This window comes from Somniosus microcephalus, chromosome 10 (genome assembly GCF_052327205.1).
Source record: "Somniosus microcephalus isolate GS21.2 chromosome 10, FLI_Smic_1.0, whole genome shotgun sequence".
NCBI classification, from domain to species: domain Eukaryota; kingdom Metazoa; phylum Chordata; class Chondrichthyes; order Squaliformes; family Somniosidae; genus Somniosus; species Somniosus microcephalus.
The window spans coordinates 100,646,564-100,674,081 of NC_140996.1; positions in this window are offsets into that span (position 1 = coordinate 100,646,564).

Genomic DNA, 27,518 nt, shown 5'->3' on the forward strand with positions numbered 1-27,518 from the left:
AGGCCGACCCCCAAGGGCATCTACCATCTCATCATCTGACCCTCAGCAGCCTTCCCCCAGCCTTGCTGCAGCCACTGGGGTCCCATTGAGGAGGAGCTGCAGGGCGGGTAGGGGCCAGTTACGGAAGTGAAACGGATCACCCTCGCAGGGGAAAAAGTAGAAGGTGTGGCCAAATGTTTTGTTTTACTTATAAAAGCTGAGACTGGTGTATTTGTTTCATATATAAAAGCCGAGACTGGTGTATTTGTTTCATATTTAAAGGCCGAGACTGGTATATTTGTTTCATATTTAAGGGCCGAGACTGGTATATTTGTTTTACTTGTAAAGGCCGAGACTGGTGTATTTGTGTTTTTGGGGGGGGTTTCTCTCCATTAGTTTGTCATGTGGGAAGGGCACAGAGGTATCATAGTAAAACATTTTCTTAAATCGCACTGTGCATGCTTTCTTTTGGAAGTCCTGGTTGCCCTGCTCGGCTGAGGGCTTGTGGAGTGGCTACATTCATCTTCTGCCATTGGCACAAGCCATTCCCTGAGAGGGGGCCTAGAACCGACTTGCAATAAGCCGCCGACGGGCGGCCCTTGCACTTTCTGCCTCCCTCCTGTGCTGGTCCTCCTCCTCCTCCTCCTCCTCCGCCTCCTCCTCCTCCTCTGCTGGTCCTCCAATGTCTACTGGCAGTGGCTGAGTCCTGCGGATAGCCAGGTTGTGCAGCATGCAGCACACGACAACGAAATGGGAGACTCGCTCAGGTGAGTACTTTAGGGCTCCCCCGGAACGATCCAGACAGCGGAACCGTTGCTTCAGCACGCCGATTGTTTGCTCAATGATGTTCCTGGTTGCTTGATGGCTCTCATTGTATCCCTCTTCAGCAGGGGTGCTGGGCGCACGGAGCGGGGTCATCAGCCAGGTGCACAAAGGATAGCCTTTGTCCCCGAGAAGCCATCCTCGTGGGTGAGGCTGGGCCTCGAACATGTCTGCCACAGAAGTCTGGCGCAGGATGAAGGCATCGTGACTGCTGCCTGGAAAGCGGGCATTGACAGCTAGGATGAGCTGCCTGTGGTCGCACACCAACTGCACGTTGAGCGAATGGTAGCCCTTCCGGTTGCGGTAATCCTCGGCATTCTCTAGAGGTGCCCGCAAAGCCACATGCATGCAGTCAATGGCGCCCTGCACCATGGGGAAGCCCGCTAATGCTGCAAAGCCCATTGCACGCTGTTGCTGCTTGTCAATGGTCATGGGGAAGGAGATGAACTGACGTCTCCTTCTGAAAAGGGCATTGGTCACCTGGCGGATGCAGCAATGTACCGCAAACTGGGAGATGTTGGAAATGTCCCCAGTAGCGGATTGGAAGGAGCCGATGGCATAGAAGTTGAGAGCTACCATCACCTTCACTGCCACCGACAGAGACGTCCTGCTCCTCAGCTGTGGCTGCAGATCTCCGTGAAGCAGGTGGCAGATCTCAGTGAGCACCGCCCTTCTGAATCACAGCCTCCGAACACACTGCTCCTCAGACATGTTCAGATATGAGAACTGCTGGCGATATACCCTGGGTGGGTAAGGTCTCCTTTGCCGATGCCTGTTGCCCCTTCTCCGTCTGGCCATGACTGGCACTCTCTCACGGCATCTCTGAGCCCTTTGAATGCAATGGAGAACCCCAATGTTTCCACCCATTGCAGCCCCCATTGTATGTTTCCAATCAATGCTATGACTCTGAACTTAATGACAAGTGCAAAGCTGTGGCCTGAAGCCACAAGTACCTGTGCGAGTGTTGAGCCAAACCAGAAAGCTCTCTACCTTTGTGTCTCTCCAAAGATCCGTCTCTCACAAAGAAGGAGTGGTGCAAAATGGCTGCCATTTATACGGCAGGAGGAGTCCCCTTTAATTAGCGCCCCCCGCGCCCCGCAGCAACTGGGAACCATTCCCCTCTACCAGTCGCTAGGGGCGCCAGGTGCACAATAGGCCGGTGCCACTGAATTTCCGGTTTGGGGCGCACAAAGGGCGTTGCACCATGAAATGATGTCAGGATCTGCGCGCGCAGCTGAGTGCGCGCAAAGGTTTTGCGCCGCCGCTAAATCTTAATTGAAGTTCACGAGAGGCGCAGATCGCGCTGCGCCCGGGTGCTAGCTGCTTAGCACCCCACTTCTCCTCCTCCTAAGGCGCTAGCGGCTGGCGCAAACAACTGAATTTCTAGGCCTTACCCTCCCGGGAAAACCTGCAAAAAAAACGTAAGTTCGATGCGCATGCGCAGCCTCTCCTGCGCACACGTTCGACCTCTGAACCCCTTCTTTCAGGGAAACGGAAGTGCCGGTTTCCCGCGCATGTGCAGTGCATGCAGAAAACCGGCACTTCCATTGGGCTTACGGGTGAGTACCCCGTGCATACGCACCCGTGGAGACCCGAATTTCTGGGCCATTACATCTAGTTCCCTTGTCTAGATCATTTATATACATTGTGAATAGCTGGGGTCCTAGCACTGATCCCTGCGGTACCTCACTAGTCACTGCCTGCCACTCGGAAAAAGACCTGTTTATTCCACATCTTTGCTTCCTGTCTGCCAACCAGTTTTCTATCCAAGACAGTGCCTTACACCCAATCCCATGTGCTTTAACTTTGCATGCTAATCTCTTATACGGGACCTTATCGAAAGCCTTCTGAAAGTCCAAATGCACCACATCCACTGGTTCTCTCTTATCTATTCTACCAGTTACATCCTCAAAAAATTCCAGTAGATTAGTCAAGCATGATTTACCTTTTGTAAATCTATGTTGACTTTATCCGACCCTGTCACTGTTTTCCAAGTGCTCTGCTATTACATCTTGTATAATGGACGCTAGCATTTTCCCCATGACCAATGTCAGGCTTACCGGTCTATAATTCCCCGTTTTCTCTCTACCTCCCTTTTTAAATAGTGGGGTTACATTAGCTATCCTCCAATCCATGGGAACTGTTCCAGAGTCTATAGAATTTTGGAAGATGACCAGCAATGCATCTACTATTTCTAGGGCCACTTCCTTAAGTGCCCTAGGATGTAGATTATCAGGCCCTGGGGATTTATCGGCCTTAAATCCCGTCAATTTCCCTAACAACATTTCCCTACAATTATTGATTTCATTCAATTCCTCCCTCTCATTAGACCCTATTTTCCCCGACATCTCTGCGAGGTGTAGGGGGGCATCTTTTCCATGGTTTATGGTAATTTACCTTGTCAGCAGCCTTTGCCTGCACTCTGACCGATTCCAACCTTTTACCTGGTTTACGGTAATTCACCTGGTCAGGCAGCCTTTTGCTGCTACACTGTAAACCAATTTAAACAGTGGTTTCGAATCACTACCCCACCTTCCAGTTCTGACTGAAGGACTTATAATTAATGATATATTAAAACGGACAACTGGTCTGGGTGTGAGAAAGTCAAACATTATTAAACTAAAGAAACTATAATCAAATTTTAAACTAGACCACACGAACACAGTAATTATAGTAAAATTGCTTAAATGGGAGAAGGCAGATGGCAAAAACAAGGGATTAATGGCTACAATGTTGATTAAACAATCTTAGCAACATCCCTTAAATTACCACCCCTAACTCCTTACTAGGTTGCCTTGCTGAGGAGTCAGAAACCCTGCTCACCTGTGGTCCAGCGAAGTGAGAGAGAGATAGCTTCTCAGGAGTTATCTTTTATATCCTGCCAACTCCTGTTTGGTGCTGAAAACATTTGTGTGCAAAACTCGCGCCCAAAAGTTCCAATGTACAAGAAAAGGACTGTGATTGGCTGATTCAAAGTGGTTGGAGTGGTTTAATGTGTCTGCACTCTGGGGCCGAAGTGTACCTGCCCACATCCGGAGTTCACCTGGGCTAAAACAAAAGGGAATCCAACAGCCCTATTGTTCAGAATTGTGTGATTCAAAACCCAGTCATTCCTAAGCTGTCGCATATCAAAAGTCCTTTCCACAGTTTCAATGTGCCTCATTGTGTGTGTAGGGGGTTTGAATGGGTTGAAACTACTGTGTAAACAGAAGCTGATTGTTCTGTGGTTTAGACTCAAGTGGTTGTAATCCCTTATGTCAATAAACAACATCGATTGCTTCTGAGAGGGAAACTCCCTTTGATTGGCAGGTCTTTGACTGTCACTGTATTTGATCCTCCCATTTTGCCACAGACATACTCCAAGCTGCTTTTTAAGCCCCATTGTCTCTTTTGGCCATGGTTTTTTTTCTGATGGCCATTTTCAAACTTTTGTGATTGACAAAACTCCAGGGAACAATTTTATTAATAAAAATGTACTGTCATTAAGGAGTGCGAATTTTTCCACAGAACTCCTCGATTCCGGTATTGTCCACATGCTGTCCATCTCAACGCAGCCTTTTGCGGTTCTGGGCACATTTAAAAATATTGTAGACAATTCACATCACCCAATTCTTCGTCCACGATGTGGACCAATATTTCCGATCTTCAGGGAAAATAGGGGAATTTTGCAAACCCCTACAGAGGTTATTTGTGTCCTCCTTTGTGAAGACAGAACCAAAGTATGTATTTAATTGGTCTGCCATTTCTTTGCTGCCCATTATAAATTCCCCTGATTCTCACTGCAAGGGACCTACACTTGACATCACCAATCTTCTTCTCTTCACATATCCATAGAAGCTTTTACAGTCAGTTTTTATGTTTCCTGCAAGCTTACTCTCATAATCTATTTCCCCCCTCTTAATTAATCCCTTTGTCCTCCTTTACTGAATCCTAAACTGTTCCCAATCCTCAGGTTTGCTGCTTTTTCTGGCCAAATTATACGTCCTCTCCTTGCACCTTATGCCATCCCTAATTTCCCTTGTTAGCCACGGTTGAGTCACCTTTTTTGTTTTATTTTTATGCCAAACAGGGATGAACAAATTCTCTAACCCTATCAGCATAATTTTCTATTCCTTTCTCCCTCATGTGTTTAACTAGCCTCCCCTTAAATGCACCTATGCTACGTCTCAGCTAATTCTTGAGGTAGTGAGTTCCACATACTAACCACTAGTTCCACATTCTAAACACTCGCCGGGTATAGAAGTTCTGACAGTATGTCCTGCTGCATTTTATTTGGAGCTCATTTCAAATATGTCTGAAGGGAAAGTGATAGTAGATTCCATACTCTGGTGGTTATTTGCCAACTCACATCATCTTCAGCTTGACAAAGATGCTTATAAGAATACATGAAGAGCCCTACATTGAATTTTCTTCAAGTTGTTCATTATTATTAGATCGTTATACAGATGTTATGCAGTACTAACAGTGTAATATCAGCACTGCATACAGTGCCATTACATTTTTATCATTATAGGGATAAAAACGTTATCAGAATATAGTACTGTATTGGTATTGCCATAAGAAAAAAAATCAACAGAACATGAGAAAGTAGAAAAGGGGAAGAGGCCCTTCATTTTGACTGATTCGCCCCATTGTTTAGGCCAGTGACCAAAGATATAAATCTCTGGGCAAGACATGCTGATTGATTTCCAGAACAATTCAAGTCTAAAAACCATGAAAGAGCATAGGAATTGTTAGATGAAGAAACGCCTTTCACCAGCTTTTTCCAGTTCTGACGAAAGGTCATCGACCTGAAACATTAACTCTGTTTCTCTCTGCACAGATGCTGCCTGACCTGCTGAGTATTTCCAGCATTTTCTGTTTTTATTTTTCACCTTTCACCATCCTGGTAGTTGCATGCTGCAATGATAATGAAGTTGTTAAGTAATCATAGCAGTGAAAATATTTTGACAGCGGTTTTAATGATACCTACCTGGTGGAAACTGGGTGGATGGGCAATTAAAACCACCCAAGTTATTAGCTACCCTTCAACTGCTGGGGGCCCTATGGTCTGAGCAGGGGAGCCGCTGTGGCTTTCCTGCCAGGTAAAGTCAAACAAGAAGAGGAATTGGGACCAGAAGAGAACATTGAGGTCACTTTTTTACATTTTCCTTGTGGGGCCAGGAAGAGCAGGAGTGCGAGCTGGTAGCCCATGGGCCAGCCGATTTTACACAGGCCGGAAACTGCTGTTCGCCCGCTTTCCACTGAGAACGTGCAGGAAGTGGGCCGTTGGCATGTTAAGGGAAGCTGTGAGTTAAAGTAGCCCAGGTCTGTTTTCTGCTGTGGCAAGTGAGGTTCTAACTCACCTTGCCAACAACCCACCCATACAAAAGCTGCCCAAATTTGAAATTCCCTCACTCGGTGCTACTGCAAACCTTGATGGTTGAATAAATGTTGTACAGTGACACCATAGTACACTAAATTTGATCTCAAAAGCCAGCCTGTTTTTTCAATTTAAATTGTCAATACAACAAAATCAAATTCTTGCCTTTTAAAAGTTGCGGCAATTTGAAGACAGATTCCACTCACATTATTGCAAATTGAAATGGCTGCTTGGAGATTTGACTCCCAGGCAAACAATCCTTCACTTGGGAATTAGTTAAGTTAAAGGCTTCCTTTTGGGGTCAGTGCGGGCAATTTTGACTTTGGGTGATAATGTAATGTAAACAATATCAGGTCAGCCACCTGCTCTACAGCTTTCAGTTGAAGTCAATGGAAATGAAAACCGGGAGAGATGTGTAAACGGGCAGCTGATCTGATATCATCTGTTTCACACTAATGCATGTAATATCACAAGCAACCTTTCCAGCAGGGAATATAGTTTGCAACTGGTTTAACCTGTGACCTGGCCTCCCAAAAGATAGCCCATTGTTTTCTGGTTTGCTGGGATAGGGACAGCAGCGCATCACACATACCTTGTTGATGTTGTATGATTTTATCAAAGCTGGCTACTAAGCACAATCTTCAAAGAAACTTATTTCTCTTGAAATGAAGTTAAGTTTTAAAACACAAGAATCGTTTCGTATCTAACAGTCCTGGCACTGGCCAAGATACATTTCGATACAAGAACTCTGTAAGCAGCTGACTTGTGTATTACAGTGTCATTTCAAGACTTTTTCAGAAATATCTAGAAGAAGAACTATACTTTAATGCATGTAATGTAAATTACAACTTGCCCTATATAGCATCTGTATAATAACATTACCAATTGTAATTTCTACACTTAAGAACTGATGATTCAAATGTGTGCTTCCAGCATGTTGTCTCGCCGACTGGGAGTATGTATCAGAAAATTGCAGGCTGGCTTCCCAAGTTTTCCATACATTAATTTTATTTATGGAAAATTGTGGTGTATACAGCAGCAATTTACTGATCTGCATTCACATCAGTAGGGCTCCACATTAGGAACATGCATTTGGAAAATCAGTCCTTTATTGTGCTCTCCATGCTATTTTGTTTGAGGTGTTACCCCATTTAAAATAAATAGTTTTACGCTTAAAATAAACACGTAAACACCTCCCTAAAAATATTTTAATGAGAGCGTGTTAAGCATTTGCACGTTAACATCTTTTACAGTACTTTCTACCAGAATTTCATCTATCTTTCTGTAATTCATCTAATTATAAATACATTTGATCAGCCTGTACAAAGTGGATCTAGCATTTGATATTTTCTGTGTTCTGAATTAACAGTGAGTGTCGCACAAATCCCATTTAAGTTCCAGCATTTCTACTCAATAGGGTAATTGTTAGCCATAGACAATGCTATGTCAGTATGGCACAGAGTGTAAGTTTCAGTTTTCATTTTATAGGTAACATGATCCACTTATAGAATCTGTCACTTTGCACAGTAAAATGGTGTTAGAAAAAGCCTAAAAGAAACAGGCAGACAGCCATCATTTGCCATTTGTACAAATAGAAAAATCAGATGCAAATAGATAGGAATAGTGCCTTTGTTGTTTATATTTCTGATGTTTAGTGTAGACTGGGAAATGTTTATGAAATTCTATCTTGCCAAGCACATGAGTCTGGTTTGTCTGCAAAAGTATATATTTTCATCTCCAAAGCATTTTACTGCCTACACCACGACAAGCCAAGTTCTCAGACATTCTTGTGTCTTTTATGCATCATATAATACAAATCAGGTGGAAGAAAGGAAAATGCTAGCCATGCTTTACAAAGCCACAGTTCTTCTAAGCATTAGCGCTGGCTTTTGGTGGAATTCCTAATGGTGCCAGTTACTGGGCAAAACTGGCCTATTAACTCACCTTTATCAAAGGCAAATGTGTGTTAAATTAATTTCAGTGCTTTATCAGTTCTAATCTTCCTTACTCGTATACATAGAGGGAGAGGAATCTGATCAACTGTGCATTCAAAATAATATTGAATAAACCGAAGCAATTGCAAGTCAGTGAGACAATTGAGAATATTAAATCACCACAAGAACATAAGATAATAAGAATTGGAGCAGGAATAGGCCACTTGGCCCCTCGAGCCTGCCCCGCCATTCAATAAGATTATGGCTGATATTGGGCTCAAAGCCACTTCCCTGCCCGCTCCCCATAACCCTTCAATCTCTTATCTTGCAAAAATCTGTCTATCTCCACCTTAAATGTATTTAATGACCCAGCCTCCACAGCTCTCTGGGGAAGAGAATTCCACAGATTTACAACCCTCTGAGAGAAGAAATTCCTCCTCATCTCAATTCTAAAAGGGCGACCCTTTATTCTGAAACTATGCCCCCGAGCTCTAGATTTCCACATGAGGGGAAACATCCTCTCTGCATCTACCTTGTCGAGCCCCCTCAATATCTTATATGTTTCAATAAGATCACCTCTCATTCTTCTAAACTCCAATGAGTATAGGCCCAAGCTGCTCAACCTTTCTTCATAAGTCAACCCCCTCATCTCAGAAATCAACTGTGTGAATCGTCTCTGAACTGCCTCCAATGCAAGTATATCCTTCCTTAAATAAAGAGACCAAAACTGTACACAGTACTCAAGGTGTGGTCTCAGCAATACCCTGTATGGTTGTAGCAGGACTTCCCTGCTTTTATATTCCAACCCCCTTGCAATAAAGGCCAACATTCCATTTGCCTTTTTGATTACTTGCTGCACCTGCATGCTAACTTTTTGTGTTTCATGCACAACGACCCCCAGGTCCCTCTGAACTGTAGCATTTTGTAATCTCTCTCCATTTAAATAATAATTTGCTTTTTATGAACCATGAACTGCAAGATCAACGCTTAGCCAGTGTAAATAAGCTACCTAAACCCTTTAATTCATTTGCTGCTATTGATTCACTCCGATCAAGGCTCTCTTACTCCCTATTGCTGTAAACAAGTGAATCAAGTTAGTGACCCCATATAACAAATGTTTATGACATAGCCAAATGTATGTTGTCATATTGTACGAGCTACAGAAGAGGATAATAAGGTGATAGGGGATTCACTGAGAGACTGGCTTTACTCATTAGTACATATCTTTGTCAAACATTAAAGAGTTTTTGAGGGGGTGAGGATGGAACTAGGGAAGGTAAACTGGAAATATTTTTTGACTGACAAAGAGATAGAACAGCAGTGTGAAATATTTAAAATGGTGATCAATATTGTTCAGGAAAAATATATTCTGCTATTCAAGAACAAACTAGCCAATAATGAAACACCATGGAAGATAAAAGAGATAAGGGTAAATTTGAAGCAAACAGAAAAGGCATACACTAAAGTACATAGACAATAAAGGAAAGGATGACAAAAGGGAATATGAAGAGGTTAGGAAAGAAATCAAAAAACAATTAGGAAAGCAAAAAGGAACTGCAAAATTAAATTACCGAGAAATATAAAAAGAAATAGTAAAGTATTCTATAAACACATACATAACAAAAAAAATCAGAATAGGGATAGGTCCACTAAAGGATGCAAAAGATAAACTCACAGGTAATAACAGCGAGTTGAATAGTTACTTTGACTCAGTATTTACCAGGGAGACGAACAGGGTGGACGAGACATTAGAAGAAGTGATCAAAAAATATATAATGGCATTTAAGATAAAAAGTGGGAGATAATTGATAAAATAATCAAACTTAGAGAGGATAAAAGCCCTGGTCCAGATGTATTGCATCCGTGCATATTAATACAAGTTAGGGATGAGATATCAGAGGCACTATTACATATATATATATATATATAAATTCATTAGGAAAGGTAATAGTGACAGAGTACTGGTGAACAGCCAATGTTGTTCCTATATTTAAAACGGGGGATAGAACAAGTTTTTTTTATTTGTTCATGGGACGTGGTGTTCCCATGCACCTGCTGCCCATATTCTTCTAGGTGGTAGAGGTAACGGGCTTGGGAGGTGCTGTCAAAGAAGTCTTGGTGAGCTGCAGTGGTGCATCTTGTAGATGGTACACACTGCAGCCACATTGTGCCGGTGGTGCAGGGAGTGAATGTTTAAGGTGATGGATGGGGTGCCAATCAAGTGGGCTGCTTTGTCCTGGATGGTGTCGAGCTTCTTGAGTGCTGTTGGAGCTGCACTCATCCAGGCAAGTGGAGAGTATTCCATCACACTCCTGACCTGTGCCTTGTAGATGTTGGAAAGGCTTTGGGGGGTCAGCAGGTGAGACACGCACAGCAGAATACCCAGCCTCTGACCTTCTCTTGTAGCCACAGTATTTATGTGGTTGGTCCAGTTAAGTTTCTGGTCAATGGTGACCCTCAGGATGGTGGGGGGGTTTGGCAATGGTGATGCCGTTGAATGTCAACCTCTCTCTTGTTGGAGATGGTCATTGCCTGGCACTTGTGTGACACGACTGTCACTTGCCACTTATCAGCCCGAGCCTGAATGTCATGCAGGTCTTGTTGCATGTGAGCAGAAATTACTTCATTATCAGAGGAGTTGTGAATGGCAGTGAACACTATGCAATCATCAGCAAACATCCCTACTTCTGGCCTTAAGATGTAGAGAAGGTCATTGATGAAGCAGCTGAAGGTGGTTGGGCCTAGGGCACCACCCTGAGGAACTGTTGCAGCGATGTCCTGGGGCTGAGATGATTGGCCTCTAACAACCACAAGCACCTTCCTTTGTGCTAGGTATGACTCCAGCCAGTGGAGAGTTTTCCCCCTGATTCCCATTGACTTCAATTTTACTGGGACTCCTTGATGCCACACTTGGTCAAATGCTGCTTTGACGTCAAGGGCAGTCACTCTCACCTCACCTCTGGAATTCAGCTCTTTTGTCCATGTTTGGACCAAGGCTATAATGATGTCTGTGCCCGAGTGTTCCTGGCGGAACCCAAACTGGGCATCAGTGAGCAGGTAATTGGGGAGTATGTGGCACTTGATAGCACTGTTGATGACACCTTCCATCACTTTGCTGATGATTGAGAGTAGACTGATAGTTATTGGTCGGATTGGATTTGTCCTGCTTTTTGTGGACATGACATACATTTTCCACATTGTCAGGTAGATGCCAGTGTTGTAGCTGTACTGGAACAGCTTGGCTAGAGGATCGACTAGTTCTGGAGCACAAGTCTTCAGCAAGATAGCCGAGATGTTGTCAGGGCCCATATCTTGTGCTTTCAGCCGTTTCTTGATATCATGTGGAGTGAATCGAATTGGCTGAAGACTGGCTTCTGTGATGGTAGGGACATCAGGAGGAGGCCGAGATGGCTCATCCACTAGGCAAGTCTAGGAAACTATAGAGCAGATTACTTATCATCGGTAGTAGGAAAGATAATGAAATCTTTACTCAAAGATCTAATAGAAAAACATCTAGAAATCAAAAATATAATATAAAGATTGGTCAGCATGGATTTCGAAAGGGAAGGTCATGCTTGACCAAATTATTAATTTCTTTGATGAAGTAACAGAAAGAATAGACAAGGGTAATGTAGTAGATGTAATATATTTGCATTTTCAAAAGACCTTCAATAAGGTACCGCATAGTAGATACATAACTAACGTCAGAGCATGTAGAGTCAGGGGACAGGTAGCAGAATGGCTAGCAAGCTGGCTACAAAACAGAAAAAAGAGAGTAGGGGTTAAGGTACTCAGAATGGCAAAAGGTGGGAAGTGGTGTTCCACAGGAATTGGTGCTGGGCCTACTGTTGTTCACAATTTACATTAATGATTTAGACTCAGGAATCAATGTACAATTTCAAAATTTGCAGATGACACCAAATTCGGAAGTGTAGTTAATACAAAGGAAGAATGCAACAAAATACAGGAAGACTTGCAGAATGTGCATGTAATTGGCAAATGAGTTTCAATATAGATAAGTGTGAGGCAGTGCATTTTGGTAGGAAGAATAAGAAGGCCACATACTGCTTGGATAATAAGAGTCTGGGGTAGAGGAACAAAGGGATATAAGGGGACAGATACACAAATCACTAAAAGTAGTGATGCAGCTTAATAAGGCTAATAAAAACCAAACCAACCACTGGGGCTCATTTCTAGAGGGATAGAATAGAAAAACAAGGTGGTCATGTTCAACTTGCATAGAACGTTGGTTAGACCACACTTGGAGTACTGTGCACAGTTGTGGTCTCTATATTATACAAATGATATAGAGGCATTGTAGAAGGTGCAAAAAAGATTCACAAGGATGATACCAGAACTAGGAGGATATACTTATCAGGAAGTATATACTTATATTCTATCTAGCCTTTGGCCTTCCATTCATCATGACATTTCTGCAGCTACCGATCTGCTAAATCACACCCTCTCCTATATCTTTGATGGTCTTATTCCCATTAAACCCATTACTCTCTCTCACCCGAGTCGTTCCCTTGGTATACGCCTCATCTCTGCTCCCTTAAGTCTAGGGACGCAGATTTGAATGTTTATGGTGGACAACTGGTGTAACTATTCATCGCCATTTCTGATTGGACCACATAAAGTACTATCAGGTCCTGCTCTCCATTATGAAAACAGCTCACTATTCAAAATCATCCTGGAATCCAAAGACAACCCCCCGGCTTCTCTTCTCCACCACAAACTGTTTTCTTACCACCCTCCCCTGCCACCTCCACCTTCACCTCCAACAACAAGTGCAACAAGCTCATGGACTTTTTTGTCACAAAGATTTGAGATTTGAGTTCAGCTGCCTCTGCCGTTTCTTTCCCTTCCCTAGCCCACAGGGCCAAACGTCCCCGAATGTTCCCTGCTGCCCTAGCTCTGAACTCACAACTTTCTTGAGATTTTATCTCATCTCCCAAAATGCTCTTTCCAAGCTCACCTTGTTCATGAGACCCACCTCCTGCTCCCTTGACTCTACCAAACTGTTGACCATCCAACTTCCCTTCCTGGCTCCATGTTAGCTGATATTGTTTAAGGTTCCCTCTCCTCAGGTGCTGTGCCCCTCCTTTTCAAATCTGCCATCATTACTCCTCTCCTCAAAAAAAGCACCCTCGACCCCTCTGACCTTGCAAACTACTGCCCCATCTCCAACTTCCCATTCCTCTCCAAAGTCCTTCAATGAGTTGTCGCCTCCCTAACCCGTGCCCTACTTTCTCGTAATTTCATGTTTGAGTCCCTCCAATCAGCTTTCAGCCCTTGCTACAGTACTGAAATAACCGTTATCAAAGTCACAAATGACATTCTATGTGACTGTGACCATGGTAAACTATCCCTCCTCATCTTTCTCGACCTACTTGTAGTCTTCGACACAGTTGACCGCACCATCCTCCTCCAGCACCTCTCCTCCATTGTCCAGCTGGGTCGAACTGCCCTTGGCTGGTTCAATTCTTATCTATCGAATCATAGCCAGAGAATCACCTGCAATGGCTTCTCTTCCCACTCCCGCACAGTTACCTCTGGAGTCCTCTCCAGTACTGGCCATTTCGGTACTGTGGCGGGGGCAGAAACCAGATGAAAAGGATTCAAACATGGATCTATCCTTGCCCCCTTCTATTTCTCATCTACATGCTGCCCCTTGGTGACATCATCCAAAAACACAACATTAGATTCCACATGTACGCTGACAACACTCAGCTCTACCACACCACCCCCTTTCTTGACCCCTCCACGGTCACTGATTTGTCACACTGCTTGCCTGACATCCAGTACTGGATGAGCAGAAATATCCTCCAACTAAATATTGGGAAGACCAAAGCCATTGTCTTTGGTCCCCACCACAAATTCCATTCTCTGGCCTCGCTTCAATCCCTGGCAAATGTCTGAAGCTGAGCCAGACCATTTGCAAACTTGGTGTTGTGTTTGACCCCGAGATGAGCTTCTGACCTCATATCCGCTCCATCGCCAAGACTGCCTACTTTCACCTCTGTAACATCACCCGACTTCTACCCTGCTTCAGCTCATCTGCTGCTGAAACCCTCATCCATGGCTTCGCTACCTCTAGACTTGACTATTCCAATGGTCTCCTGGTTGGCCTCCCATCTTCCACCCTACATAAACATGCTCATCCAAAACTCTGCTGCTTCTATCTTAACTTGGACCAAGTCCCATTCACCCATCACCCCTGCGCTTGATGACCTACATTGGCTCCCGGTCCGATAACACCTCAGTTTTAAAATCCTCATCCTTTATTTCAAATCCCTCCATGGCCTCGCCACTCCCTATCTCTGTAACCTCCTCCAGCCCAACAAGACTTTGGGACCTCTGCACTCCTCCAATTCTGGCATCTTGCACATCCTCAATTTTAAATCTCCACTATTGGTGGCTGTGCTTTCAGCTGCTTTGGCCCTAAGTGCTGGAATTCCATCCCTAAAGCTCTCCATCTTTCTACGTCTCTCTCTCCTCCTTTAAGATGCTCCTTAAAACCTACCTCTTTCACCAAGCCTTTGGTCAACTGTCCATTCTGTGGCTCAGTATCAAAATTTTTATTGACATCGCACTTGTTAAGCACCTTGGGGTGGTTTGCTACTTTAAAGGCGCTATATAATTGCAAGTTGTAGTTGTTATTGTTGCTGAAATGTTGGACAGGCTGGGTATCTTTTGTCTAGAAACCTGATAGAGATCTTGAAGGTAATGAAAGGGTTTGATAGGATAGATATAGAGAAAATGTTTTCACTTGTGGGGGTGTCCAAAACTAGAGGTCATAAATATAAGAACAGCCGCAATTTCCCTACCTCGGCGGGTCCTTGGCGGGCGACGTCGGTAATGGGTCCTGACCCCGCTGCTGGCTCCAGCCTGTTGTCCAAAAGCTAGTGGTAGTGAAAGTTATTCAGATTATCCTCCCATCCCACTGGGAAGACTGTACCTGGTGGTTAATGGTTTACAAAGAAGATAGAAATATAGAAGACATTTGGGTTAGAAATTTGACCAAATTAATCTTATCCATGCATGAGAGAATAATTTACTAGAGAAAATACAAGTGAAGATTAAGGAGCTCATAGCTGAAAGAGATATCAGTGCAGACTGCAGAATTATTATTAAATAGGCTGGGAATTGTGCTTGTTTTTACAGAATGCTCTATCAATCTTAGGTATCTATTGAACAGCTTTTGTCTTCCAAACAGAAGGCAGGCCTTGGTGGGAATTTTAACATGGGTGGGTGGGTAGGATTGTGTGTGGGTGGGGGGTTAAATGAATCAGGACTACCTGGTCCTGCGGCCTCCTCCAGAGTGCTCCCCACCCGACTGAATGCCAAGGCTGTCAATCAGGCTGACCTCTGGATGGGGAACCTATCAAGCCCAAAAGTTGCATGCTGTGGAGTTAAAACTCCACAGCGGGTTTCCTGTCCGAAACTCCACACCCCCACTGAGCCTAAGTAACCCGCCCAGGTAAATATCCAGCCCAATAATGGTGGGGAGCAGGAATTTCATTAAAAGCAGGCAAAAGGAGAATTTCCTCTGTTGACATTGGGAGATGGCACTTGGAGTGGGACATGTGCCCACAACCTTCTGATTCCAAGGTGAGAGTGCTACCAATGAGCAAAGCCAACACCTGGCTTGGGCTTTGCAGCTTTATTTCTTCCTGTCTGTCTATCTGTAACCCCACTAGTGGGGAAAGAGGATTTCCACACAATTCCTTCCTATTCTTCTGTTTTTTTATATATTTTCAAATGTAATAAATATATCAGGATCCTTGATCAAGCCAGTTTGTGGGGCAGATTTCTCCCTTGGGCCTTACATTATGCATCTTTGCCCTGGGGTAAACAATTACATGATATGTTATGCCATCTATAATTTACTCTAGGGTATGACCTGAATAAATAATTTATGGTTTCACCAACCATGTCTGATCAAATTTACCAATACAGTACTGCAGTCAACTGATATAATCTACATTGCTATGGAAATTGTTTCTTCGATGTGGAGAGAATATTTTGTTTTGTTGGTGTAGTGGTATTTCCTGTCACAAAATATTTACTGTTTTTCCAGTGATCCAAATAAGAAGGAGCAACTGCAGCTGGACTGAGGGAGTAATAGCATGAGAATGTTAGTGATTTTTAATTAAAAGTTAATTACCAACAAACACATTTTATTTTACATTCCCCTGAGGAAACAAGAAATTAATGCTGTTGTATCTGTCAACTCTGCTAGAAGTCCTGTATTGAGCCTACATGATTATAATGCAGGCGCTGCAGGTACAGTAAATACAGCAGAATCCTCTCATAGTAAAGCCTTCTTTACAAGAATGACATTTTATCAGAAACTAGCTGTGCGTTGTTGCCACATTCTTAGATTCAACATGTGATTCAAGGGCTGACCAGACCAAAGAAGCTGTTGCTTCCCCATCTTCCTCAGACTACAAAATCAACTGCACAATTTGGGGGGTGGGGGGTGGTGTGGATAAGGATCAATTTGGAGGAGGTTATTTGTTATTATGTTGTAAATTGGCTGGTGACATGAAGCTCTGTAGCTAAGTGACAGGCATGAAAGAGATTTGATGGAATTCAAAAATGAGTTGGACTAATTAAGTGGATACACTAAGGAATGGCAGATGGATTTTAATGTGGATAGATGTATGATAATGTGTGTTGGATAATGAAACATGAAAGTTCATACATGTTGATGGAGTGTCCAATCAGAAAGGTGGAAGATGATCTGTGTATGTTTATCGACCAATCGGCCATGAAAATTTCTAGTCCATCTGAAAATGTTATTATCAAAGCTAATGGAATATTAGGATGAATCTCAAGGATATTTGGTCATAAGTCTTAAATTTTTTATTCTAACCTGATACAGATCATTGGTAAAGCCTTATTTGCAATATTTGACCCTGAGATGAGCTTCTGACCACATATCCGCGCCCTCACTAAGACTGCCTATTTCCACCTCCATAACATCGCCTGACACAGACCCTGCCTCAGCTTAGAGCAGAGAATATTGAGAGGAGATTTGATAGAGGTGTTCAATATCATGAGGGGTCTGGACAGAGTAGATAGAGAGAAACTGTTCCCATTGGCAGAAGGGCCGAGAACCAGAGGACACAGATTTAAGATGATTGGCAGAAGAACCAAAGGCAACATGAGGAAAAGCTTTTTTACTCAGCGAGTGGTTAGGATCTGGAATGCAATGCCTGAAAGGGTGATGGAGGTAGACTCAATCACAGCTTTCAAAAGGGAGTTGGATAAGTATCTGAAGGAAAAAATTTGCAAGGCTACGGGGAAAGGGCGGGGGAGTGGGACTAGCTGAAGTGCTCTTCAGAGAGCCGGCATGGGCTCGATGGGCCGAATGGCCTTCTTCCACGCTATAACCATTCTATGATTCTATGATCTGCTGCTGAAGCCCTCATCTATGCCTTTGTTACTTCTAGCTAGACTTGACCATTCCAACACACTCCTGGCTGGCCTTTCACGTTTTACCCTCTGTAATCTTGAGGTCACCCAAAACTCTGCTGCCTGTGTCTTAACTCGCACCATCACCCCTGTGCTCGCTGACCTACATTGGCTCCCGGTTAAGTAATGCCTCGATTTTAAAATTCTCATCCTTGTTTACAAATCCCTCCATGGCCTCGCCCCTCCCTATCTCTGTATTCTCCTCAAGCCCTACAACCCACTGAGATATTGCACTCCTCTAATTCGGGCCTCTTGAGCATCCCCGATTTTAATCACTCCACTATTGGTGGCCAGGCCTTCAGATGCCAAGGCTCTAAGCTGTGGAATTCTCTGCCTAAACCCCTCCGCCTCTCCACCGCTCTTTCCTCCTTTAAGATGCTCCCTAAAACTTATCTCTTTGATCAAGCTTTTGGTCATGTATTCTAATATCTCCTTATGTGGCTCGGTGGCAAATTTAGTTTTAGAACGCTCCTATGAAGCATCTTGGGACGTTTTACTATGTTAAAAGTGCTATGTAAGCATAAGTTGTTGTTGTTAAAAGGAACATGATCCATTTCTTTAAAAGGTAGCATGACTTAGATGATGCATTTATAAGCAAGCTACTTAACATGGTAGATAGTGTAACAGTAGAGGGCACAAGTAAAAAATGAAAAAGCCTTGACAAGACAAGCGCTACAAATTTCCTTTGGGGTTCTCGCGATCGGCCGCTGTAACTTCAGCAGATACTTCGGATGCACGACCTATCCGGGATTTTCCACCAAAATTTCAGATTGGAAGAACCCCATGAATAATTTCACAGTGTAGATTTTTTGTTGTTGTTTCCCTCTAAGTAATAGATATGTGGAACCTACTCTCACCAAAACAGTTGACGCTGCGTTGATTAGCTTCTTCAAGAAAGAGGTACATAAGTGTCTGTTTGTGGGTGGGATTTAACACTCGGTGGATAATGATAGATTGAGATATGGGTGATGCTGTTTGAGAAAGACAACCAATCAAGGTTGAGTAATATAGGTGTAGAGATGCATAGGCATTCTATAATTTTGATTCGTCACTTTTGGTGATCAGGAAGTGCCTATGCAGAACTTTCCCTCAGAGGATTCCAGTATAGAATATATTTACTTTGTAGAAGTGAGTTTGATGGGTCAAATGGCCCTTTTTCATTCCGTGCTTTTTAACGTAATGATGCAAATTGGTTTCCTGTAATTCTGTTTGATCTTTTCTTTCAAGACAAAAGTGAACTCTCAGTTCCTTATGGGAACTTTGCAAGATTAGCATTCATCCTTTCATTTTAATGAAGTAATAATTTCAATATAACTATGTTTCACATTTGGTTACATAGATGGTAAGTCAGCCAGGACGCTGGCATTATTAATTGGATCCAGATTCTCTATAAATAGGTTTCACTTGCAGTACATACTGGTAACAAAGAAAATATTCTACAGGAATATAAATAATTGCCCAATTCCTTCATTGACCAAGATGAGCAAATCAAGAAATTACATAGTTATTTCCTTAATAATCTATGATGCATTTAAAGTTATTGTATTCACCATGCCAACAAATCGCTTTCTCGATGGAAAAATGAAACCTTGTTGAAAACATTTTTACAGAATAATAATAGATTGTTATAATTAGAATCAGACTTCAAATAATTGCTTCCCTGCAGTCTGCTTTATTGATAATTGAGAAGCAGAATAGTGTTTCACATCAACCTTCAGCAGTTGCATAAGCAATTTAAGAACTGACTTTCCAATGAGAACGATGGGATGAAACTGTGCTGAGTTGTCCGGACATATCATGGAGCCAGATTTATGTGATTCAATAATATAGAAATAGAAAACAAAACCACAGTTACAAACAGATGTGGAACAGCGGAGCACACAATGTACTGCATCACAAAGTAAATAAAGTAAGTCCACAGCGAAACATAATGAGCCTCTCAATCAATGACCTGTGGATAGTACTTTTCTCCTTTATAATAACATACAGTGCTGCTCTTCCACCTGTTAGCAGTTTTAACTCTGTGGAAAATATGGTTCTAGGTGTATGGGCAGTGAAGTGGGTTTTCACTCCCTAACAAAAGGTCCCCCCTCCCCCAACCCCTTTCCACACGCCAGGAGCCAGGTGTAAGAGAAAATGACAAGCTGTCTTGAACTTGACGATTTTTTTTAGGAGATCAGGAAATAGTTTCATGATGTGCAGAAGGCAACAAATGAAAAATTATATTCAATGAAAACCACCGGGGGAAGTCCATAACTGAAAATTCTCATACAACTGCTTGGCCTTGAGAACCTAGAAAGGCAGAGCAGGCCAATATGGGATTATTTGCAACTGAATTTTAATAATTTGGAATATGTCTTTCTCTTGCATATGATATTTACAAAACTGAGGCTGATAGATTTTTGTTAGGTAAGTTGATCAAGGGTTATGGATCAAAGGCAGTTGAATGGAGTTGAGGTACAGATCAGCCATCAACTAATTGAATGGTGGAACAGGCGTGAGAGGCTGAATGTCAGACTCCTGTTCCTATGTTCATTGTGACATGTGTACCAGACCTAATCTAATATAAAGCATAGTCTGCAATAATAGTAAAAACACGCTGTTACCTAAGAAAAAGCAACATTTTGATTGTGGAATCAAAATTCTGCAGCCTCCTATTAACATGTACTGTTATTGTCTTCAGAGAAGCACTACGAGTCAGGGTATAGGTGACCACACCTCAGAGAGCACCATAATCCACGCATACATCCACAACTAGATTAGGCAATAGCATAAATATAAAGCTATCTGCATCTCTAACAGTTAATAAACCAACAGCACTCGAGCATTCACTTGAACATAGAAAGAGTGGAAGCAGGTAACAGGCATCCTCCATTTGAGGCCCAAAACAAAAGAACTAGTAAATACTGTGCATCTCCCTTCAAAAATGAATATGTTGGAGCTCCAGGAAGATATCCACAATATCACATTTAACCTCTTTAATACATTGGACCAGAAAATGGAAAAGGTTAATAGCTCTTGCTCTAGATACGAAGATGTGCTGGGCTAATCAATGCCTGGGCTGCACCATGGAGCAAGAGACAACCAGCATGATGGTGGCAATATAATGTTCTGTCAGAGAGCTCAGGCTACATATATTTGGAAGCAGTGAGACCTCCATGGTAACTGTTGAGATATTTCAGGTCCACCATCAAGGAGTGCTGCTAAAAACTCATGTCAAAGTGAACATCCCCGATTGAATGAAGCACTCTGCCAGTCATACTGCTAACCAAGTGGGATAATAAAAGCACATTTTCTCTGATCTGTGTATCTGGATTATAATCTGCCTGGTGCCTTACAGGGTTAAGAAGCATATTCATCAGGTTTGGCAAGAAAAATTATTTTGAGTTAAGTTCAGACTCTGAAGTAGGACGTAGTAAAAGTCAAGTTCAACAACAACAAGTTGTATTTATATAGCACCTTTAATATAGTAAAATGTCCCAAGACACTTGCAGGAGTATTATAAGATAAAAAATTTGACACCAAGCCACATGAGGAGAAATTAGGGCAGATGACCAAAAGCTTGGTCAAAGGGGTAGGTTTTAAGAGGCGTCTTAAAGCAGGAAAGCGAGGCGGTGAGGCTTAGGGAGGGAGTTCCAGAGCTTAGGGCCTAGGCAACAAGGCACGGCCACCAATAGTTGAGGACTTCCCAAAGCGCTTTACAGCCAACTAAGTACTTTGGAAGTGAAGTGACTATTGTAATATAGGAAAGTGATCTGATGGTGGAGGGGGGGTGCTGGTCAGGAGACCGGGGACGGCAATGGGGGCAGGTGCTGGCAGGCGGCCGGCAATAAAAATGGCTGCTTGGCACCTTGCCTTTAATTAGCGCTGCCTCAGCCGCAGGTAGGTCGTCCCTGACCCTGTCAGACATAGCGTCCGGCGGTAAGTCAGGGGGCGCGACCGAAGATCGCAGCCTGGGCTCTGTGCACGGCGATGACGTCATTGCTGGCAGCGCAGCACCGCGGGGTGCTACCGGTAACAGCCGCCGCTAACCTCCCGCTGAATTCCATGGGAGGCGTTGGCGGGGCTGCACCCGGGCACTAGTTGCTTTGCGCCCCATTAGCACACTCTTAGTGCGCTAACAGGAGGTACAAAGTAACCAAATTTTTAGGCCCAGAAAATCCAAACTAAGGGAGAAGTAAGTTTGAGGTGAAAGTGGTACGAATAGGAATCTGCGTTTGGGGTGAGAAAAGAGGAAGACCAAGACCAGATAAAGAGCAACTCTAACAATGACTAAGGCAAGAAACTGATGTTTAGATATTGGCCCTGAAATTAGGATCGGGAGCTTGCCGCGCGTGCAAGCCCCCGATGAGCACTCACACGGCGCGCCGACATCTGAAGCCCGGGCCTGCTTGCATTTCCTGTCACTGATGTTGGCGCGATGTGCTTACCTGATCCAGCGGCGTAGTTAGTGCGATGTGCCGGCTGGGATCAGGTGAGCACTGTGCAGCCAATCAGGGGAGGGGAAACTTCATTCATGAGTTTGAGAGTAAGAACTTCCAAACTCATGAAAAGTATGGGCTGCCAAAACACTACTTAAACTTTAAATAAAATTTTTAAAAACATCCCACTGATTATATTAACTATAAATAAGTTTAAAAAAATATTTTAAACAATTAATCAAATTTTTGAAAAAACTAAATTTTTAAAAAATAGGGTCTAAAACTAAACTTATCTTACTGTAAATTCTTTAAAAATAATAAACCTGTGGAAAAAAAAATTCTAAACTGTACTAAAAGACCACTTACCTGTAAAACGAAGTACTTACGTCTGGTTTTTCCACGCGTAAAAACCGGAGGCCTTTACACTCGGGCAACTCTGAAAAAAAAAAAGAATTTCAGCGCGCACGCGCTGCATCACAAGTTGCAAGCGTTCTGCCTCTTAACCCCTTGGGTCAGAGGACAGGAAATGCCGGTTTTCAGCACATGCGCTGTGCATGCTGAAAACTGGCAATTCCTCCGGGCACACGCGTGATTACCCCGTCCGTACTCACGCGTTGTGACAGGAATTACTGGGCCATTGTGTGATGGAAATTTCAGGGTCCTCTGGGTAATGTGATGCAGACTTAGGCAACAGGGCATCAAAAGTAATTCCCAATACATTCCTGAGCCTTGTTGCCATGAGCTGTGCTCCAGATCTTGTTCAACATTTGTTATTGTAATTTAAGGTTGTTAAATAATCTATATTTGATAAGTAAAACCAGGAAGAGTAGGAGCAATCCACTTATGAAAATATAATTGAGTTGAAGTCTATTTATTGGGATACAATAGTAGAAGTTAAATGATCTCATTTATCAGTTTTTCCATTACGCAAAACCTATTACGTTGTATTTAAATACATTGAGAATCAATAGATGACTGAAATGTAAAGGCATGTCTCCGCTAACAATATCTAGATTAATTGGGTTAGCCTTTGTAGCAAGTTCATGCAAACGCATGAAACATAAATAATTTTTCAGAGTGTAGTAATGAGACAGTGAACTGAAGTAACATAGACTTATCTTCGAGCATGCATCATGACTAAGAGGAAGCCTAAATGAAAGCCTGACTAAATCCCCATACAAACGTCATTCACAGTTAAAATTATGTATTTGAAGCAGTTAATCACAGTTCTGTGTAAATGACCTTAGGCCATAGATTTATCATGTTATCATAGAACTTTATGTGGCGAATATGATGAAAAATGGTTTAAAAAGTTTACATATTTACACAGGATATTAACAAGGCTTCGCAGATAGGGCCTCACAGATAGATAGATATATATCTTAGATCTTCATCGCTTGTTCCTTGTGATGTTCAACTGAAGTGCCGGATTTACCAACCAAGTTCAGACAGGAGAGCCATAAGTGGAGCGAGCCAGGCATGGGAACAGCTGATTGCCATGGGAAGGCCCAATCAATTTGAGCTTGCTGGAGGGGGCATAAATAAAAAATTTCTGAGGGAGAGGAGAAGGCCTGGGTGAAGAGAGGAAGACTGGTCCAGCAAGTGGAAGGCAGTGGAGCACCAAAGATGGGGGGGACTACTTTCTTTCTTTTATACACATCTTTATTAATTTCATGTTTAATAAGCTGCTCCCAGCTTTCTGCTTAGATTGGTTTAGTGTAGGAAGAATGGAGAACAACTTTCAAGGGGGGGCGGGGAAATGGAGAATGGAGTATGTCAGTGAGGGTGGAGCAAAGAGAAAGAGAGAGCAACAAAGTGGTTTGGGAAGTAAGGGGAAGCAGAAAGGATTAAAGTGTGGGGGGCGGGGGTGAAAATAGAGATAATAAAGTAGCCAATGTGGCCTTCAGCTCTTTGGCCTCCAGCTTCCTGCCGGTACCTACTCCCACTTCTTCTCAGACACGGAGCGAGAGACTAGGAGCACAGCTGCAGAAAGACACAATGCGGCAGGTAGAGGGTTAGTGGCAGAGAGAGACATGGGCCTCGATTTCAACCTCCCCCGACAGGCAGGAAAGGGTCGGGCGAGGGATTAAAATCCTAAAAATCGAGATCTCATCTCCAAACTGGCATGTTCCTGGCCGCCATATTATTAACAAAGGTGATTCAAGCCCTGGATGAGGCTCCCACTTAAAGCAGGCGCAACTCTACTTAAGATTCAAAAGTTGAGGCTTGGAGATGTCTTCGGCACCCTGATGTAATTTTAAGGTCCATGCAGGGGGGAGTCCCGTGCTGTCTGCTGCCGACTGGCCAGAAGAGGCCCAGGTAACTTTTAAAACTTTGCCTGTCTTTGAACTCCTTGTGGGCCAGAAGGAGCTTGTAAGATTCGCAATTTTCAGCAAAAATCACGCAAGAAAACTGGATAAAATTAAGACTGTTTATTGACCAAAGTAAGCTTGCACAGAAAAACCTTTGATAAAAGGGCATACAAAATGGCCGCCAGGCCCCGTGATCAGTTTATGAACCATTTTATTTCTGTTACTGCAAGCCAGACAGGCTTGTGGATTGAAGACAGTGAGCCCACGAAAGCCAATCTCTGGGAACCGAAACTCAGAGCAACAGCATACATATTCAATGGATTATAAGTACAGGATGGGGCCCATCAAGATATGGGCGGACAATGTAAAAACACTTATACCCATTTATCGTACAAAGGAAAAACCGTTTAGCAGCCATCAAGGAAAATGTCCGGACCGATCAATATGCGAACCGAGCCACGGTGACAATGCAAAAGACATTGAAAGACATTATCGGCCAGGAAGGCCAGTTTAAGTTATCACCGGCTCCGTTACAAGACAAAGCGCCCCTGCAGAGATTTCTGCCCGCCAAAATTAATACAAAGACAGGACTATGATTTGGCGGGAGATAAGACTGTCCCAAAAGAGTATAACTATGGATTGAAAGTCCAGCTAAAAAACTTCGGACTCCGGGTTACTTGAACAACTTCTTCTTCACTGCCACGGCTTTCTTGTTGGGCGACTTCAGGCTTCCATTTTCTTCAAGAACTTTCTTCTACGAGGAACGAACGAAGGGCGGACGGTGCTCGGATCGGCGCCTCTTCCACTTCGGCAGATCGATGAAAACGTTTTCGTCTTTTTAAAGACGGACGGTTTCGGTAAAAGGACAACGTGGTCGGTGTTCAGCCAAACAAGGCTCGGCCACGACGAGAAGACGACGAGGGTGGCCCGGGTACTGGGGTCGGGAGATCATCGACGACCCAGGCCGACGGAGAAGAAACCCTCTGGAGAACCGGCGATCGATGCCACAAGATTCTCCCAAGTGCATAGCCTGCATCTGGGTCTGCTCCATGAACCCAAATTGACTTGGTGGATCTCAACCTTAACGAGCGCTCATCGAGGCTGGGTCTACCCCACCGCCTCGAGGGAGGAGAGAATATCGACTGCGCCAGAAGTTTCCAAATCCACGTGACGACGGAAAGCGGTGCCAAAAAGGCTGCGAACCCCCCTTTCTCGCGATTTCGAGAGTGGTGAGCATGATCCCAAGTTCCCCAGGTCGAAACTTAGTTTAGGTATAGGGGAGGGAGTTAAGGGAAATCGTAATGTGTTTCCCCTTTTTCGATGTGCCGTGTGTCCCCCATTTCCATAGAGTCAAGTTCATAAATTTGTGCATGATTGTAGTAACTTTAATCTGTGCCTATGATATGTATTTTGTAATGCTTCAAACTGTTTAAAAATAAAAGCATCCATTTCGTGCTATTCAACCTGGTCTATTGAGTTCTTTCTCTGCACTACTGTTCTCTGCACCTAAGTCCAAGGTCTAGAACCGTAGGGGGGAGTGGGTCGAACCACTCAAGGGTAATTATTGCACGAAGCCTGGCAGGAGACCAGAAAGAGCAAGAGAAACCCCCGACAGAAATGGCGACCGCGGCAGGACCTTGGCAGCAGGAAAGTAGTGTGTTAGATCAAGATCTGAATAGACGAAATGCGATGGATGAAAGAATAGCAGATTATGTTTTCGGAAAAGTCAACCTCACAAAACAATGGATATCTGATCTACTAAGGGATAGGCGCCCGCTAGACGCAGCCATCAAGTGGACAGCGGGTAGAGAGCATAAGAAATCTGTAGAAAAGGCGGTCTGGCTGATGTGCTACAAGAAGCAAGTCCAGCTTTTGGACCAGGTAGTTGCAGCACAGACAGTCCAGATCAACGGCTTGCTTAAAGGCGTGGAGGAAAAGGTTGCGGGAGGTCAAAAACTGATTGAATCGCTTGACGCGCTGAACCAGGAACGCCGCTCTGTAATTCGCTGCCACGAAACCCGGGTAGAATATTTAAAATGTCAGGTCGTGGAGGCCAAGGCCAGTGAAGGTAGAATGAGAGAGAGGTGTTCCCGTCTAGCCAAACAAGTAGATGCCCAAGAGGAAAAGCTCCTGGGAGCCAGGGCAGCATATAAAATGGCCATGGAGGATAGATCTGAGAACACCGACCACAGCACTTGCCGCCGGGAGCTAGAGGACCTGAGAAAGGCCCTAGCGAAGGCAAACGGGTTGGTGTGTCTCATAAATCCACCAGCGAGTCAGCTGTTGCTAGCCAAGGAATCCAAAAGACCGATTCCACAAGAGGCAGTTGGGGTACCAACCCCCGAACCTTCTGCGCCTCCTGCCTATGAGGAGTCTTGGACTCCGGGACAGGAGACGGAGACGGTAGAGGAAAAGAGCCCTGAGGTAGAGCAACCCCAGACAGTAGAGTCGGGGTCGGCGCCAATGTGTCCAACGAGACACCGGAGGATCGGTCCAAATGAAGAAAATGGCGATGACGGACCCCTTGAGAGTCAGATCATAATGCCTCATAGCGCACGACAGCTAAGAGAGATGATAAGTCACATCCCAAAACTCTCCGAGTCAGGAGATCCCTCCGTGCATTTCAGGGACGTGGAGCAGACCGCAGCAGTCAATGACTGCGACGGGGTTGAACAGTCTAAAATGCTGCTGTTCTCCCTGGACAGTTCGCTCCTCCAGTGTCTCCCTGACGAGAGCAAGAGAGGGCACAGGGACTATGAGTTGCTACGGGATGAGATTCTGGAGATCATGGGAGAGGGGGACGGAACTCCGTTCCTCCGTTTAGAAAAGACAGTGCAGCTAGAGGGAGAACCCCCACGGGTTTTCGCCGACAGGTTGTGGCCAGTGTATCGGCGCAGCTGCCCGGGCGGGCCGGCCCGGGCCGGGCTGGATGGCGAACAAAGGGCTCACTGGCTTCGGTGCCTGGTAGCAGGTTGCCTGCCAGTAGTGAAGGAACAGGCCAAAGCATGGTTTGACCCCACTAACGCCCGCTCCACGGAGGAAGTAGTACTAGATCAGCTCACGATCAGTTATAGAAACAACAAGGGCAAGAAAACGCCTGTTGTGAAAGGAAAGGTGCATGAGGTGAGACCCGCAGCCTCTGCTAAAAAGGAATGGCGTCAGGAGGGAAATCGCCATCCCCAAGCAAATAGCAGTTGTTACGGGT